This window comes from Heterocephalus glaber, unplaced genomic scaffold (assembly GCF_053883595.1).
Source record: "Heterocephalus glaber isolate CG9 unplaced genomic scaffold, H.glaber_assembly_v1.0 deba00001743, whole genome shotgun sequence".
Taxonomy (NCBI): Eukaryota; Metazoa; Chordata; class Mammalia; order Rodentia; family Bathyergidae; genus Heterocephalus; species Heterocephalus glaber.
In genome coordinates, this window is record NW_028258449.1 from 1,722,912 (window position 1) to 1,741,245 (window position 18,334).

The 18,334-nt window shown below is 44.2% G+C and overlaps 1 long non-coding RNA gene across 1 annotated transcript in view; it reads right to left on the bottom strand.

Moving 5' to 3' along the window:
* Positions 1-7,793: 7,793 nt before the first annotated feature.
* The window catches only part of LOC147821398 (uncharacterized), a 28,267-nt gene continuing 17,726 nt past the window's right edge, over positions 7,794-18,334 (bottom strand). Inside the window, exon 3 of the long non-coding RNA XR_015447051.1 lies at positions 7,794-9,970. This is a non-coding gene — a long non-coding RNA (uncharacterized LOC147821398). The remainder of the gene's footprint in view (positions 9,971-18,334) is intronic.

The window sequence follows — 18,334 nt, forward strand, 5'->3', positions numbered from 1 at the left end:
AGCACTAGAATGAGTTTCCTCTTTATAGTATGAAAAATAGCACTTTTAGGAAAAAAACCCTACACAAATAGAACTTCCTCTTGAATTGGGGTACAGGTACTATCTTCAATAAGATGTCTGTGGTGGTCCAATATTTGTTTCCTGGGGCTACTGAAAGTGCTACAATTTTGATTTCTGAATTTATATATAACACATGCTTTTACCAAAATGTCTCTTTTTCCAATACAGTTATACCTTACTTAAAATTATTTATTTTCTGTGAAGGCAAATATAAGTTGAAAATCTCCATGTAGTGAACCACAAATTGTAGTGAATTTTATTTTAACCACTGATAAGATACTCAACCAGAAAAATATTCTCAACTCCAACATAAATGATATTTCAGAATTCTTAAATTATTCAAGTTGACTTCTACCTTCACTGATGCGTAGTAAATATGTTCTACTCCTCCAACATTATTTCTGCCCAAATTTTAAACAGAATGGTCATGTTGCAGGTACTCTGGCAAACAGTTATTATCTAGTTTTTAAGAACTATAGTATGAGAAAATACAGCTCATGATTGAACTAGCTGCAACTCCAATACTGTGAAAGACAGTTCCGGTTTCTGTGAGATTAGGATCATCTATCTGGATTCTAAATGCATTAGCATTCATCATTCACTCCTTGCTAAACATTAACTAACCCGTACAAGAGCAACAGACTGGCAAGAGAGCAGTTGCATTTCTGAGACAAAAAGAAGCTCTCTGAAGAAACTTTCTTGGAGATGAAATGGACAATAGACTGAAGGGAGGGTATAGAATATTGATCACTGCAGAAGCAGCGACACACTGAAGTCTGTGTGTCTGGTCGTCTGGTCGAGGTAGGAGGCTGGGTCTAGAATGCTAGCATGTGTAGTTTTAATCTTGCTATGGATCACGTGTGGCCTACAAAAGACATCTGGACCACAGGTTACACTTGGGCAGGTAATTTTCCCTCCCTTGAGGCTGCTGTTCCCCTCACTTGGGTTGGGATCAGAAGATGCACGTCAGAGGCAGAGGTGTTATTGAGCAGCAGCAATCTGCAGCTACAGGTGGGCTGATAACCAGCAGCCCATGTGACCTGCCTGAAAGGCGTGGGCTTTGATAATAAAGATAAGATGATGCTGCGATAAGCCCAGGGCCATTTTTGCTTCCTTCTTATTTATTGCCAGCTTTTATTGCTACCAAGAAGTCAAGGTGCTGTGACAAAGCAGCTAATTATCAGTTAATTATGAACTTGGGAAGACAAGGAATGCAGACTTCTGAAGCTTTCAATACAAGAAAAGAAGAGCTCGCTTTAGACTTTGGACAACCCACATAACTTCTTCCAGGGCTCTGCTGCAATAATTACTAATAAAATAAATAGATGGCTAACCAGTCCACTGATAATTAACTGATCTTTTCTGCTGAGCGCTGAGAACCCCAGCAGCCCGGGAGGGACAGAGTGCCCCGAGCCAGGCTTCACGACATGAAATGTTTATGGGACACAATTGCACCCGGAGGGCTCTGTCCCCTGTGCAAGCCGCCAGTGATGTTTTTCAGTGCCTGGGTCTTCCAGTGAAATTTAAATCTATAATTTAAATAATCTGAATGTTTGAACCCTATCTGCTGAGTAAACACACAAAGGAAGTCTTTGGACCTGTAATCACCAAGTTCTTAACAGGGCGGCCCTCTCCAGGCCAGACAACTGCAAACAATTAGGGAAATTAGTGGCTCCAGCCTCACCATCAGGCTTCATGGTTGTTTATAATTTAATCGAAGAAAATGTCAAAACAGTCAAGGGTTGAAAGAAACAAGATGCATATTTGAGATGAAATTAAAACTGCCAGGCTGCAATATTGGGGGATGTTTGTTTAATAGTGTGTGATCCAGAACATGGATCTGATTTTCGGGAATTTATAATAATCTGTATTTTGTTGTTGTTGTGTCCTGAAAGAGGTGTATCGGCTTGTTTGTATTTTTTTCTCAAAAGGTAACTTTTCTTGATCATCAGATAGCAGCAGAACAATTCTGCTCAGTGTCCCTGCTATATAGAAAAGCTTCTCTTTTGGTGCCTAAAAATTAATGTGCTAGGTCTGAGTCCCAGCCCTCCAGAGTCTGTACCAGCTCAGGATAAATCTGATTTGCTTGTTTCTTTTTTTTCCCCCTTAACAAATATTTATGGATTTATTTTGAAAGGTAATAATACTCTTCAATTTGATTTTTGCAATTAGCCCTTCATTTGATTTTAGAATTGATGATTTTAGTAATGGACTACATTCGAATGGGTTCTGTCTTAGAAGAGCTTCTTACGAAACCAAAAAGAGAAATCACACTTGATGGACCCAAAGACCCAATGCAGACTTTTTGAATCAACTGAAAATGTATGGAGGGTCACAGTGACATCTCTGAAAATTAAACAGTTGCTAGACGCTTGGCTGGAAACTCCTAGGAAACATGAAGGGCACTGTTGGAAACGACTCAGAAGTGGGTGCACGAGCTGGGGCGACCACCCTCGTGGCCTTTGGGAAATGCCGGGTGCTGAGGACTCCAGGAGGAAAGGCGGAGGTGGCCACACACATCTCCTGTTGGGGAAGGGCTAGGAGAGGCGATTTTCCACAGACCACAGGGGTGCGCTGAAGCCGGGCTGCTGACAGAAATAAACAGTAAAGAAAATCACTAAAAGGCAATCACTAAAGGCAAATCAGTGAAAGACAACGCCAAGGGAAGACCAACAGCGAGGCAGAAACAACCAACACGCCAGGGTTGTGCCAGTGGGGTGGAAGGAAACCCGCAGAGCACGGCTCCGTGTGAGGTGACTCAGGTGGCACTGGAGACCCGCCTGCATCGTCTGCTGCACAAGTAGGGCCCACCCAACAGCCAGCGGGCCGGGCACCTGAGCAGGACCTTCCTGCGCCAGGCACTGCTCGGGCAGTGGAGGAGGGGACTGGAAGCAGGACAGACTGCCTACCCTTTAATTGAAGGCGGCAGACAAGAAACAGTCACACAAACTAGATAATTTCAGATGGAGCTGGAGGCCGGGACGCGGATAAAATAAGGTGAAATGACAGACACTGAGGGGAGACAGCAACTTAGCTGTGTGGACAGGGACCTCTCTCTCTCTCTCTCTCTCTCCTCTCTCTCTCTCTCTCTCTCTCTCTCTGTACTGGGGATCGAACCCAGGACCTTTGCAGTGAGCTACATCCCCGGCCCCTTTTATTTCTTCCTCCCAGCGGGGTCTTGCTAAGGTGGAAGATCTCTCTGAAGACAGTACTTTTGAGTTGATCCTCGCAGTAGGAAAGGACATGGAACTGGGGTGCAGCTTGGAGGGAGAGCTTGCTGTGCCTTTGTGGGGTCCTGGGTTCGATCCCAGCACCACAAAAACAAAACCAAGCCAAAAAGACAGCCAGGCAGAATCACGGAGCTGAGTGTCCGGGAGGCAGAGGGCAGGCACAGAGGCCGCCACAGGATTAGGCCCAGTGCTCAGTGGGCTGAGAGGCGGCTGTGGCCGGGTTGTAGGAAATGCGAGCGGGTAGCAGAACAGCCTGGAGCGTGGACAGCCCACTTGGCCAGCCGCGGGGCTGAAAGCATCCGCAGTGTGCGCCGCACGCCTCCACTTCCCCGGCTCCCTGGGTTGCGCCCCTCTTAGCATCAAGAGGCAGAGTCCGCTTCACTGCGCCTCGGTCTGGATGGGTTTGTGCCTTGCCTGGCCCCCCTGTGCTTCTGCTCACTTCCTGGAGACTCCCAGCCCTGCCCTGGGACTGAGCCTGAGCTGGCTGCTGGACAATCACCGACCTGCGGCCGAGCACACCGTGCCCTGGGCACCAGCCTGACCAGGTGCGAGAAGCCACTCTAGGCCGGAGGAGTCCAGCTGAGTTGTCAGCTGCCTGCAGCACGAGCACTGAGCTGAGAGAAGCCCGGCCTGGCCCAGGCCGCCAGACGCGTGCGGCGGACGGGAGCACACGTGGGAGAGTCGTGGTGGGGGTAGCACAGTGAGGTCAGGAGTCATTGCTGTGCCACCAGAACGTCTTGGTACCATAGGGCAGCCTGGGATGGTGCTTAGGGCCATGACTGCCACGTGGAGGCTGGGAGACCATAGAGGTAGCTGGTACCACTGTCCAGGATGATGTTGTTCACGTTGCAGAATTGAGCTTTTGAATACCTGTACATTGAATTTTTTCAATTCCGCAAACACCTTGCAGAAACAGGTGAGCAATAAATAAAAAGACCTGGCGGTGGTAGTGCACGCCTGTAATCTCAGCTCTTGAGAGGCTGAGGCAGGAAGATCGGAGCGAGTTCAAGGCCAGCCTGGGCAGCTACATAGTGAGACCCTGTCTCAAAAAACCAAGTAAATAAATAAATATAAAAATAGGAACTCATCAATGCAATTGCATATTATATACTCATAAAGATGGTGGTTATTAGCACTGTATCACAATTTAAGAATTGTTGATATGCACTCACAAATGAATGAGAAAGAGTTTTGCTTGAGTAAACCTTTCTATTCCTCTAAGGGCTTTATGATTTGTAACAGTCCTATTAGGTAAATATTAGTATTACCTCCATTTGACAGGTAAGAAAACTAAGACACAGGTATGTTGATTGTGTGACCAAGTCCACACCACTGGGGAGGAATCCGTGCTTCATAGTCAGTGCAGCTAGGAGGAGAGGGAAAGAGATTTGGAGTCCAATTTTCCATTTGTAGGTGAAATGATCGCCCACTTTGAAACTTATTGTAACTTATTGTAGGGTGGTCACTAAGCAAAAGTCACGAGGCTTCTTACATTCAAAACCAGAAAGAAAATCCAGTTACGGGATATGGCAAAAGCTGTACTGTTCAATCTGAAACCCAAAATATAAAATACAGATAAAGCCAAGAATCTAAAGGGAGGCGCAGCTCGGCTTCACGGTTTTGTGGCTGATTCTGGAGCGGAAGCTCCTGACTCAGGTAGAGGAGGCCCAAGAGCCAAAAACCTTCCGGATCTTTTCATTCACCAATGAGCACAAAACTAATGAAAGAGCTTCTGTACTCTAATTTAATGACTGAAAACCGGTATCGTAGAAAGCTCTCCTTTAAAGTCCATTTTTAAATCCTCAATGTCCACTTTTACCATGTTTGCAATTATTCTGGAATGGTTCCATTTCACACAAAAAGGACTTTAGGAAGAGCTGTCTAAGTTTCTCTAAATTGCATTGTTTTCTATTTTGTAAATGATACCAAATGATTTGTTTCATTTTGCCTAATCGAATTTCCTACTTACCCATTTGTTCTTTGACATCCATCACTGTGTTGGGTTGGCATAAATAATAGAGAGAAAAAGGAAATTATTTCAGTACTGGATTCTGAGGCTTCCAGAAAGTGGAGTGGATTGTTTGTGTAAGGTGTCCGGGCAGGCAGCTTGTCTCGTGGCAGCTGTACTTGACTGATTCGCAGTTACCCACCGACAGTCTTAGCTGAGCAAGAAACTGTGCAGACAGGAAACTATATCCAAGCTGAGTGAGGAAACATATCCACCCAACTCATTTCTAAATTGGACCACTTCAGTGTCACTTGTTGGGGGACAAAATGTTGGTTAAGCATGTTAAGGATGTTCCTATGATCAGAAGTCTTTGTTTTCAATATTCCCAGCCACTCAGTGAAATGAAAGCCATGATCCATAAGAAATGCCAAAGTAAGAATGCAGGACATCAAAATCTTAATTATGAGGAGGGTCACGAATGTCCTAGCCTTGCTGCTGGTTTTGGTTATAAACTTGAAATGTTTTTCCGTCCATCCATCCATCCATCCATCCAAGCATATAGAAGACTCATCCAAACGTTCATTCTTTCTGGAGTAACTACTGTATCTAGAGCACTATGCTGAGATTGGCAGTGGTAGAGAAGTAAAGATGAATAATAAACCAATTCGGAGATGATTTGAACAAGAATTATCCATGATCTTACACTTTCTCACTTGAGGTCAAAATTGATTTGGTTACACATCCCACTGGAGACCATCTAGAGGGCTACCATTGTTTACTGCCCTAAATAAATGTTCACTGAAATTCAATGAAAAAGAGACCAATAGCTGTAGTGAACCTGCTCCTATTTGTTGGTGTTTCCAGATAGGAAAACTTCCAGGATGCTGGAAGAGTCCGTACCAAGGGCCCTGAGGTGAGTCTTCCTAAGACCAGAAACAGTCCGTGTGTTGGAGTCCCCATTCCACCCCACCCCACCCAGCACAGGTCTCTCATCACCCACTTTACTGTGCTGTACGGAAAGGAAAGGCCTAGTTCCCAGGCACAGGATGCTTTCCTAATGGACACTGCGTAGGAACTGTGGATGTGGGGCTCCATGGAGGAGCTTGCTGCTAGCATTGCTTTCACCACCATGGGATTGGTCCTTTACGCCCCATGGCTCAGTGATGGGGTTACTCTAGACGCCATCCTGACACGGGGCCCAGGGAGGAGCCTGATAGAAGATGAGCCTCTTTGAAAACAGCCCCCCAGCCGGGCCATGTGGCAGCCACTTCGGTGCATAAATGCTCTCCTGGAATAGGTTCAGGAAGATCTTGATTGCGAGTTCTGCCTGGCTGCCTCCACTTCTCATTTCAACAACATTGGGCACATTTTTCTAAACTCTTCTGAGCATAATAACAGAGAGGCAGCCCTGTAACGCAAGGCTATAATTCCACGGAGGGGTGCTAGCGGTGACATGTGCCATGAAGTCAGAATCCGCACGGTCTGTCACCAGACCCCCGGGGTGGAATTATAGCCTCCCTTGCTTCTTGCTTATTTTCCCTAATACACAGATGTCACTTGGCCTCTCCAGTCCTCTCCCCTGTAGTTCTGGCCCCAGATTTCCTGACCACCAAAGAATACTTTATCTCCTAATGTTTGGATGATGTTCTATCCCCTTAGCATTTTACAACTTTGATGTGGGGAGATTTCTGCTTTCTTCACTTATTCCGGTGAGAGGTTCAGCGCTAGACGGCCAGGTTACCCAGAGGGCAAGAAGGTCTGGTTTCTCGTGGTGACCACATGGGGCTGGGCCACCTTGCTCCAGAGAGACTGGTGCCAGAGGCAAACAGACACGAGGCTTGGGGAGCATGCTAAGGAAAAGCCAGTGGAGGAAAGGAGGATGAGATCCATGCTTGGGAGAAAGGTTTCCCAACAGAGCTCGGTGAAGCTGTATGTACACAATGTGATCAAATATACGCTGAATGCTAAATTGGCTTTTTAATGTATTACAGTGAGATATATTGCTCTCAGTTCTCCTCAAACTCCTCCTCTCTCTTCAAACACACTTATCCCATTGTGGCTGCCACTCTCCAAAGCAGTTCTGAAGTCCTCTTTCATGAATGTCTTTACAAAGTGTGATCAAAAATGCAGTGAATGTTGCTGTTGAGTGCCACCGGGCAGAAAGGCAGCTCGTAAAAACTTTACAGTGTGTCCTCATCAACCTTATTCACTGGATCTGGAACCCTGCAACTTCCGGCTCATCCCCAAAGTCAAAATGACCATGGAAGGGAAAAGTTTTGAACTGACTCAGGACATCAAGGCAGCCAGGATATTGCAACTAAAGACACTCAGGAAAGAGGGTTTCCAGAATTGCTGTGGAATGTGGCAAGAAGGATGGAATAAGTGTGTATAAAGCCAGGGGTAGAATTTTGAGGAAGATTAATGGCAGTGTGTCTTTTACTGTATTTAAAATTTAAACATTCACTACATTTTTTTAATCACATCTCATATTAAATGCATACATATAGATATACCCACGTGTATGTAGTATTCATGAATATTACATATATGTCTACGTGATTCATGGAAATTAGAATAAAAATAATTTTAATACCTTTAAACTGAGAGATCTTACTTGAACAATAATTTTTAAAAATTCAGGCTTCCACGTGCTTCACCATGACTCGTGTCAAACCCCCGAAGCCTGGATGAGTAATGCCCATTGTCACTGGATTTCTGCAAATGAGGACTCGGACTCGGGACCTCGGCGACCTCGGCCCACAGGCGGTAGCGGTCTCCCCGCTGCCTGCTGCTTCCAAGGCCTGTCCCCCACCTGGGCTCATGCGTCCGACCTGTCTGAGGCAGCTCCGAGGAGCCAGCTTCAGCTGCGGGAAGCGGGGAGCGGGAGGCGGGAAGCGGGAAGCGGGAAGCGGGAAGCGGGAAGCGGCCCTCCCTCCCTCCTTTTCCGCGCACGCCAGGGCCCGGCCGCATTGTTCCGAGCCGCTCAGCCTCACTTCATTTCTCCTCTTCTTCGCTGGAGCCATTTTAAACTCATCTTTTAAAATCCTTTCCCCTTTTAACGAGGCACCCCTACATTCTTATGATTCAGTGTGAATTTTTGGTTAATTTCTAATTCCTTTCTTATATTGTTAAAACGTATACAATTCTTTTACTTTTTTAGGTTTTCAGGTTGAATTTTATAAAGAAAAGTTGACATTTATTAATATATGGCTTTTCGTCTTATTACCATGGTGCAGAGCATTAATGGAGTGTCTAACTAATATTAAATCTTTCTTAGATTTATTTTAGCAGAGAAAAAACCTACTCAGTCATGGTCTATTCTTTAATATATGGCTTGATTCAGTTTGCTAATATTGTATTTAGAATTTATGCATCCATATTCATGAATATACTTTCCTATTTTGCATAGTGTCCAATGTTTTTTATTTTAGAATTCCTGTTTATTTTAGAATTTTCAATTTCTCATTTCTATTTCTCTGGAGTAGCCTAAAAAGATAATCTTTCCCTAGATGTTTTCATGAAACTTATGCACAACATGAACAGGGCTTGACATGTTTTCTGAGAAGTATTTGTTCAACAACTTTAAAAATAATTTCTACCGTTATTTTTCTGATTTTCCTTCTTTTATTAAATAGACTTTGGTAATGTTCAATCTTTCAAAATTATTTGCTTAATTTGCATGCTTTTTATTGTTTCTTAAATCATCTCCAATTCAGAATTTATTCTCATTCTAGGCTGAAAATCCATCCCGTGGTGCCAGGTGCTGCTCTAGGCCTGGGGTCACCACAGTCGCGCAGGGCTGGCTCCTGCTCTGGGGCTTGCTTGGCCAGTAGCAGTTCTGTCCCCAGTCTCCTCGCTGGAGAGCACTGCAAAGCATTTGAATTTCATCAATCACTTTGCCTGGGCAAAACTCTTTTCTTTTTTGTCTTCTAATAAATCAGACTTTATTTTCATATTATTCCTTCCTTTTCACTTTTTTATTATTCATTTGCTTGCCACTCTTAATGTTTTATGTTTAAATTCTACTTACATAGTGTTCATATTGATTTTTTTAATAAGTAAACTTATGTGAGGCAGTTTGACCTACTCCTTTATTTTCAACAACTTTGGTTGTTTTATTATATTGACAACTAGCATGTTGCTGAATTTTTATGTTTGATCTAGTTTCATAGCTTTCTAAAAATGTATTTGCTTTAGAAATATAAAAATAGTTTCATTTTATTTTTATTATAAAAATAATATATACTCACTGTTAAATAGTAACTCAACAATAAAAATAAAGAAAAGGCAAACTTTTCAAAAATTCCTTCCTTAGTAATAAAAATAAATCTTTCTCATGACATGTCACACTGAATATGTTTGGACAGATTCCTCATTTTAATCAAAACAATTGTATTCTATATGTTTGCAACCTGCATTTTTTCCATTCAAAAATATGTTAAACTTTTCCGGGTTATTTAATAGAAATAGCCTTTAAAATTGTTGCATACAGCTGTCTTTTTCTCTCAATAGGGAAATTAACTGATTCATATTTGAAGTTGTCTTTCCTATATTTGATTTTTATCGAATCATTTTACTTTATGTTTCTTTATTTCTGCTTTCCTATTTGGCTCTACTGATTGTCTTTAATTTTTCTAATGTCTTAAGAGTTATAGATTGGGGCCGGGGATTTAGCTCAGTGGTTTCGCCGCCTGCTGCACAAGTGTAAGGACCCGAATTCGATGGCTGGTACCTAAAAAAAAAAAAAAAAAAGAGTTATAGATCTTGGTTGTACTCTTATGATTTATTTTGAATGCTTTAAAATTTTAAAGTTTTTCTTTATAAGTCTTAAGAATGAAACTATATTTTACCTCAAGCAAAATGAGAGTCTTAACATATTTGATGGGGGCCTCTCACAATGCAGATGCCCATGAAGTAATACGGAAATAATAATGTTTTACATTTTTAATTTAATATACTCTATATTTCCAGAATCTTTTATTAAAATTTGTCTTAATCTTCAAAACCACCTTAACACTGTTCATTTAGTTATAGCCATATATTTTACTAATTTCATTACCTGCCATTTTTTCTAATGTTTGCAAAATTGTCAGGATTCATTTTTGATATGGCCCAACCATTACCTCAAGGGTCTTTTCCTCGAAAGATGTGTGGGATGCACTTCTAAATTTTAACTTGTTTCATGAAATCTGTGTAAATAGGGAAGGGTGGAGGGGGTGTAGGGTGCACAGGTAATGGGGAAAAAAATAAGAACCAAGATACATCATGTACAGGTACAAGCACCCAATGATAAATGTAAACGTATTGTATACTAAAATGTACCAATAAAAGAATTAAAAAATTTTTAACTTGTTTCATAATATTTTTATTTTGGTCTGAGGGATAAATGATAGTTTGGCTTGCTGGACGATTACAATTTTCACTCAGAAATCTATAAACTTGCTTTGCATATAAAATTTATTTTTGTAATAAGTAACCCCCCACACACACTCGTGTGCGTGCACCACTAAGTATACACTTACGTGGAAAACTGGGAGTTCTTTGAGGTGGATGTGCCTCTCTCTCTCTGACACTTGCAGCCAGCATGGGCTTTTCATGCCCCGATTGTCTTGGTAGAAGTGTCACCTCCAGCAAGCAGAATCAGCAGGGTCCCAGTTGGCTCTAGCCTGGCCCTACAACCCCCTGAGGCCTTCCCTCCAAAACACTGTGTTTGTAGGCCTCCTTTCCTGAAATGATGTTGACTTGTATTGGGGCTCTTTCTGGAGGCCTCTGAGAGCAAGCAGTACCATGTGCGTGGGTTACTTTGCCATCTGGTTGCTCTGGAGCCAGCTATGGTAGGTGCCCACTACTGATCTGTTCCCTGCATCCACTGCTGCATAATGAGCCACCCAAACATGGTGGCTGTGAACAGAACTTATCCTTAGCTCCCCGTGATTCCTGGAGTTGGCTGAATGGTGCCTGGTGGATTTCTTCCCTGAGGTCTCACACAGTCCCTGTCACTGGCAAGGGCTGGACTTGTCACCCAGCTCAGTGGGCTGGGCATCCAGGGGCTGCTTCCCTGGCTGCAGGCCCTCAAGGCTAAGCACGCCTCCTCCTCCAGCACAGTGGCTGGGATGAAGTGCCCTGCACTTCCTGTGTGGGTCAGGGCCCAGGAAGTTACCAGCGGCACTGCCAGTCCCCGCAAAGGCTGGGCCCCCACTATGCAACATCCATTTTAGCAGGTCCTAACCCTACCCCAACCCTGACTCAGACTGGAGGGTAGAGGGGCCACCCCACTCCTCCTGGGGGTACACAGGCATCAGCAGAGCAGAGGATGCCAGGGGCTGTGCAGGGGGAAGAGCGATGGCGGGTGGTAGTGATTTCAGCACATTTGGTAAAACTGGAACAGCAGGGGAGTTAGTCACACTCCACTCTCAGCCTGAAGTTTTTTCTGAAGTTCTGCTTCAGAAACTATATATCTGCTCTTCAATCTCTCGACCCATCTACAACATTATATCTCTTGACTTCCTATTACACGTGCTGTTGATTGGTTATTTGCTTGTTATGGAACTGCAGGCTTAGCATTATATTCATTCAGATCTTTGAAGATATTGCTTTTTTGCCTTCTAGCATCTACTATTAATCTTGTCTAAATTCTTTCTCTCTAGAAGCTTTATGAAACTTCTCTTCAATTTAGTATTTTGATGCAGGCATATGTCAATATTTTTCATTTATTCAGTTCATTACTTGGTCGGCCCTTAAAGTTTCACGAAATCATCTCATTCTAGCCCTGGGATGTTCCTTGTATTATCTTCTCAAGATCTCTTTGTTTATCTCCTCTCCAAATCTTCCAACATATTTTAAACCTGCCCCACTCTTTCTCCCTCGTATCATTTTCACCCTTTGTGAATGTGGTAGCATTTCTCCATCATTCCCTTTTCCTCTAACCCTTTCATCCAGCTTTTTTTTGTTGTCATTTAATATTTACCACTGAACTTTATATTAAAATTTTAGCTTTCAAGAACTTTTTCTTATTCTCTGATAATTATTGGTGATCGCAGCATGTCTTTGCTTCATAAATAAAATATACCAGTCCCACCAGCTTATTCCGTGGCATCCTTGGAAGTTTCTCTTTTGTTTTTTCCTTGCCCTGGGGTTGGTTTTACTTGCTAATCTTTGTTCCTTTTCTTTTCTGTTGTTACTTTTCCTTAAATACTAGTACTTTTGGGTTCTCTGTTAATAAAAGTGAATGAAGAAATATATTTTGACACACATGAGTAGCAAGTTGCCTGCTGTTGAGAACCTTACAATTCACAGGCGGAGGTCAAGCAGGCAGACAGACAATTACAACCCAGCAGCCATGCCATGGAAAAGCTCCAGCGAGAGAGACTGCAGGTGGGTGGGGTCACCCTGCCGGGGGCCTCGGGAAGGGCATCTGAGTGGACACCTGGAGAGGTGCGGGGCGAGTGGGAGATGGACGGGAGCAGGAACGAGAGGGCAGAACATATATGAAGGCTGCAAACCAAGTGTCCACATCTTCGCAAGTAATCAGGGCTGCGGAGCCTGGGCTGGGTGCTGGGTCCTGGGGGTGGCAGCAGGTGGGGGGCGGCCCCACCAAGGCATGGAGCCCTGTTCTGGAAAGCTCTACAGTTCCACTCAGGAACCGGCTTTTCCTTTCACGCAGAGGTTTTGGCAACAGCATGGGACAGAGATCTGAGGTACAATCGGAGACTGGGACGAGAGCTAGGGGTCTGGGGTAGTGATTATGGGCACAGAGTAGGACGAACTGGTCTACAAGATGGATGCTGCAATCATCTGAGAGGATCTTGCAGATAAAATGAGTAAGACCTCTTAATCAACTCGATTTGGTGAATGAGGGAAATGAATGCCTCAAAAGTGGCTTCTGGGTTTTGACTCTGGTATCGAGAGGATGAAGATATCTCCAGGTCTCATCAGGAAAGGATGAGGAAGAGTATCATGGTGAAGCAAGTAGATAAGCTGGGCTCTCCGTAGAAGTAGAGTCAGTAGGGTACCTGGCTCACGCACTGGTGGAGGCCGAGGGTGCCCAGGACATGTGGTCCACAAGCCGGAGATGCAGGGAGGCCTGGCGGTGGCCTCGCTGCCTTAGTGAGGAAGATACAATCTGTTGAATTGTTCCCGGAGATTCCCTCACAGACGCACACAGAAATGATGTTTAGTGAGGTATCTAAGTGTCTTGGGGCCCAGTTAAATTGATGAATAAATTAGTCATCACAGAAATGGATTCACTTTGGACACGCTGAATTCATTTGTTTGTTCTTGCTGCATTGGGGATCAAACTGGGACCTGGGCCTTGCACACACTAGGCCACATTTGCCTCTGAGCCACATCCCCCTAGCCCTGACTTATAGTTCTTATGGGGAATCAGAAGGTTTTGTCTAAGAACTGAAGACATAGACTTTAGAGCCATAAACGTGTAGGTGTAGAAACGTTATGAAAATTGATGGCACTCACTAGGAATGGTGTTTAAAATGAGAAGAAATGATGGTGAAGGATAGCTTGCTGGAGAATTCTGACAGGAAACATCTGAAGGGACTGCAGGAGAATGATAAAGTTACAGGGCAAGAGCCAACCAAGTGTGACTTCATAGCAAATGCATCATGGGACAGTTTCAAGAGGGAAGAATGGCCCCAGTCAAGTGCTCTCCTTAGCGTGAGTAAAACTGAGAAAACCCGTTTTGTTTGGTAAGTGGGAGACCAGTGATGCCTCGGGGAAAAATCCCAGCCTGAAGTCAGACTGCAGAGAGAATGGAGATGGGGAGAACAGATTCATATTATGAGAATAGTTGATGGTGAGAGAAAGAAAGTGAAAAATAGTAAGAGACCCCAAGAGAGAGACCCGACTCGCCCACCACCAGGGCCCCGCAGAGAAGGGGGACTAAGCAAGAGGAGAGCTGAGGAGAATGACCAGTGGAAGAGGAGAAGCAGGACCAGAAAAGAGAGCAGACAGACAGTGCGCTGGTTTGCAGCAGGGCCACAGTCCTGCATCTGGGGGGCCGGGGCCGGAGCCCGGCCGTTGGCCCGCATGAAGTGCTGGGCAGTACATTATATTGTGAGCAATTTAATTGGCCCCCAACAGGCAGCAGTCATTTTGAAATGGAAGCTAAGTTTGTCACTGCAGTGGGTGTTTCCTCCTGTGGGAATTCATACAGAATGACGCATGCTGGCTTCCGGAGCCAGGATGGACTTTGCTCGGCTGTGCCAGGTGAAGTGTCCTGTGAGTGCTGTGTGTGTGAACAGGTTGGACACACTCTAGACTCATTTTCTATAATTTACTTAGGCTTCAAAACATCACTTGTGATGAAAAGTCACAGGTTGTTAAATTTAATTTGCCGGAAAGCAGTGACTCTCTTAGCCCTGCCTCCCCTCCCTGTGAGGTTTCAGTCTGATCCATCTTGGCATTTCCATTCCGTGGTGGAGGAGGGGTTTGGGGAAAGAAGGCCGAACACTGAGTATGTTTCAGTCCAGACCTGGGCCACCTACCTTTGGATTTTGACCTAGTAAAAAAATAAAATATGTTCTTATTTTACCCATGGGTGGGTTTATTGTGTCTCTCATAGGAAAATCTAATGCTGATTATTTAAAGGGTGCTGTTATATCATGATATTATATAGTATGTTTGCAAAGATTTGAACTTTTACAATAAAATAAAAATAATTTTATTTTAAAGTAATTGATTTATTAAAATCCAGTGAATTTCAGTTACTACTGTATGACCAGAGAGCTGCCAGAATTATTAAAACCTCTAAAGTTACATAAAACACTTTCTAAAACATGTTCCATAGGATACAACTGTTTTAAAAGTTTCAAGGAAAAATAGAAGCCCTAAATCTTTTCCCTCCCCTCCTTCCCTTAGAGATTCACAAAGACTTAAATTAGTGTATTAAATGTTATGAGTTTTTTGAAAAGTTGGAGGTCTTATACTTCCTGACTCAAAGCTTCCTTCAAAAGCCCCAGTAGCGGAAGTAGTGTTGAAGTGGCATAAAGGCCTTGCAGAAAGCCCTCCACATGTAGAAAATGATGTCTGACAGGGTGACAAGGTCCCTCAATGGGAAAGGACCGCCTTTTCAGCAAACGATGTCAGAATAACTGAGTATCCACGTGCAAAAAATGAAGTACCAGTACTTTATATAATGCACAAAAAGTCAGCTCAGAGTAGTTTTTTTTTGGTACTGGGGATTGAACTGGGGTCCTTGTGTGGCAGGCAGCGAAACTACTGAGCTAAATCCCCAGCCCCTAACTCAGAATAGATTAATGATCTAGGCATGAGATTTAAAACATATCACTGCTAGAAAAAAGAAAAATACCAGGAGAGAAGCATTATGGCCCTGAATTTGGTAATGATTTTTTTGTAACAAAAAAACACAAAGTCTGCCGGTTTTGAACTGAGTCACTTTAGGCAAGTTCCTAAGTCCATGTGCTCCAGTCTTTCACGGGATGCTAAAATCGTCAGCAACTGTAACATTATGCATGTAACACAGGCTCTGTTAGCTTGTTGCTCCTACAAGCTGTGCGCAGTGGTAGCTGTGGTCCTTGGCTGTCTTTTCCCTTATGCTGGATACCACTTACCACCCACAGGTGAGGGACTGTCTTTTTTCATTCCCTACCTTGTCTCTCTGTGGACTTGATAAGACCTCGTTCATCATGGGAAGCTGTGGGGCTCAGACTTTGGTGAAGGTTAGTGGGAAGTCAGCATTGATTTTGCAAAGAAAGAATGATCCTCTGAAGCAGAAAGAGAGGCTTTGCTCTAGAATGAAGGGATGCATGCTGAGATGTCCCCTCTGTGGCTTGCCAGAGACTCCACAGAATATCTTTATCTAACTTGGTCACTCTGCTGCCATTGGCTCTGCCAGGCTATGTGGCCTGAGTGGTGGGAGGTATAGTGTGGAGTTGCTGTGGACTCCTCACTTGTTACAGAGCTGCCGAAAACTGTCGCTTCAAGGTTACCTCCTGAATGTTGCACGTGTTGGTTTCAAAGTCCACGGAGGCCTTAAAAAGCATCATGCTTTATTCTTGTCTTATGGTGTGTGAGCTGGAACAGCTTTTATTTTTGCCTTGGTAGGGGTTTCCCAGAATTGCCCAGATCTTTGGATCCTTCAAGTGCTCACTCCCATGGGAGGCTTCTGCATTTCTGTGAGCTTTTCAGCAGCACGATGTTCTCCAGAATATGAAGATAATCAAGGTCCTTGAAGATTCTATTTTGGCAGAAAGCAATATGGTTAGGATGGCCCTGAGGCACAATAATGACTGTGTGCTGCTCCTTCCCCTGTCTGAGCGAGTAATTCCTTCCTCCATCCTTAGTGAACAGATCCAGAAGAGTGTATTCTCCAGCTCGGCCGCTCCATGGCACCTGCTGGAGGCACTGCTGATCTGGTCCATTAAAAAGCCACATTCTTTGCTGTGCTGTCACTGGAGCCGCCACCACTGTTTTGCTGTGGCCCATCTCAATCTTGTAGTGGCCAGAGGTGAACCACACGGGGTGTGATGAGGAATTTACCCTGCATCTTTGAATAGTGGTGTCCATCTCTGCAAACTCATCCAGAATGTAGGATTGTCTATGAGTCCTTGTCCTGGTTTGTGTGAGAAAAATGTATCAAAGTCCTGCCAAAGTGGGACTTACTCCACATGGGAGAACTAATGGGTGGGTTCCATCATTTACTGAAACTCCTTCCTAGCTCTGGCTTCGGCATCTTTGTGGGACACCATGCTCTGGGTCATGGGTGGTGCTAGCATAGTAATCAGTCTTTCTCACCTAGTCTTATATTCCAGCCCCCAGTCCAGCTTCCCAGAGGCCCACTTTTTGACACATTCACTGATTCCTGCCAAAGACATCCAGCCAGGTCCTGCAGTTCTTTTTGTAAAGGCTTTGCACTCTGAAAAGGGAATGCATTTTCATGTTCACGCTGTCTTCGTGGCAAGAAGGAGAAAAGCAGCAGTTCCTAGGACAGCAGCTGTTGTCTAATGAAATGTTAGCCGTGGGGATCTGTATTTTCGGGTCTCTGGTCAACAGAAGGCCACACTCCTCAAACAGAAGAAGAATTTGCTTTTGCCAGGATGGAAAGTTCAGTGGAATTTATGGGTTCAAGATTACATACCCAAATGTTCCCACCCCAAATCACAGGACCCGATTCTATTCTGTCAGGGCATCACTGTGGCATAGCGACCTGGGGATGTTATATGTTTGGTTATATTTATGTCTTGAATAATCTTAAATCTCTGGATTTCATCACAGTCTTCCCTGCAACTTTGGGAGATAAGGAGACTGATTCTCCTATTTTCTTTTCATAAGATTTCCAAAGTGATTACAGAAAGCCAGATCCCAATCTGCGTATTCCCTTCTCCTCTACACGTCTGAAGTGTCATAACTACTGTGGAAGCCTGTGTCTCATCTTCAGCCTGCTCCTCATCCCCTTGACAGTCTTACTGTGAGCTCCCAAAGCCCTGCAAACCTCTATCAATACGGGCCTCTCTGATGCTCAGCTACTGAACAGTGGTTCAGGTTAAAATTCACATTCTGAAGATCTGCATTCTGTACATCTGCCTGAGAATCTCCACAAGCAGTCCTGAAATAGCAGGGTATGTCTGAGTGATTTATTTGGTGACACTATCCCAGCAACCAAGTGAAGGGCAGGGTATGAAGAGGGAGGAAGGGAAAGCTTCCACCAGGATGAGTTCTTGTGTTGGCTGTTGCCGCAGTCTGTCAGTTTTAATCCTATGAAAACTTCTGATTTTTATGACAAGAATTTAAAAACTACCCACCCAGGGAAGTGCGGAAACCCTCTTGTTGTCAGTTCCCATTGGTCAGATGTGGGTTTGGGGTTGCATTTAACTCTAGATTCCAGTGGACCACACACCAGGGGGACCCAGGATTCCTGAGACAATAGACAGATTATCAGTGCTGGCCCACCGTGAAATGCTGCCTTGCATGGATTTGGTAAAAATCTGTGGAATTAGTGACTGTAGCAGCAACTGGAGCAGACAGTGTGATCAACACAAGGGACCTGAATGGTGTCTAAGCAATGTCCACGGGAACAGGTTTCCCACAGCCCTCCAGGGGTGCTTCCTGGGGTGTGACTGTC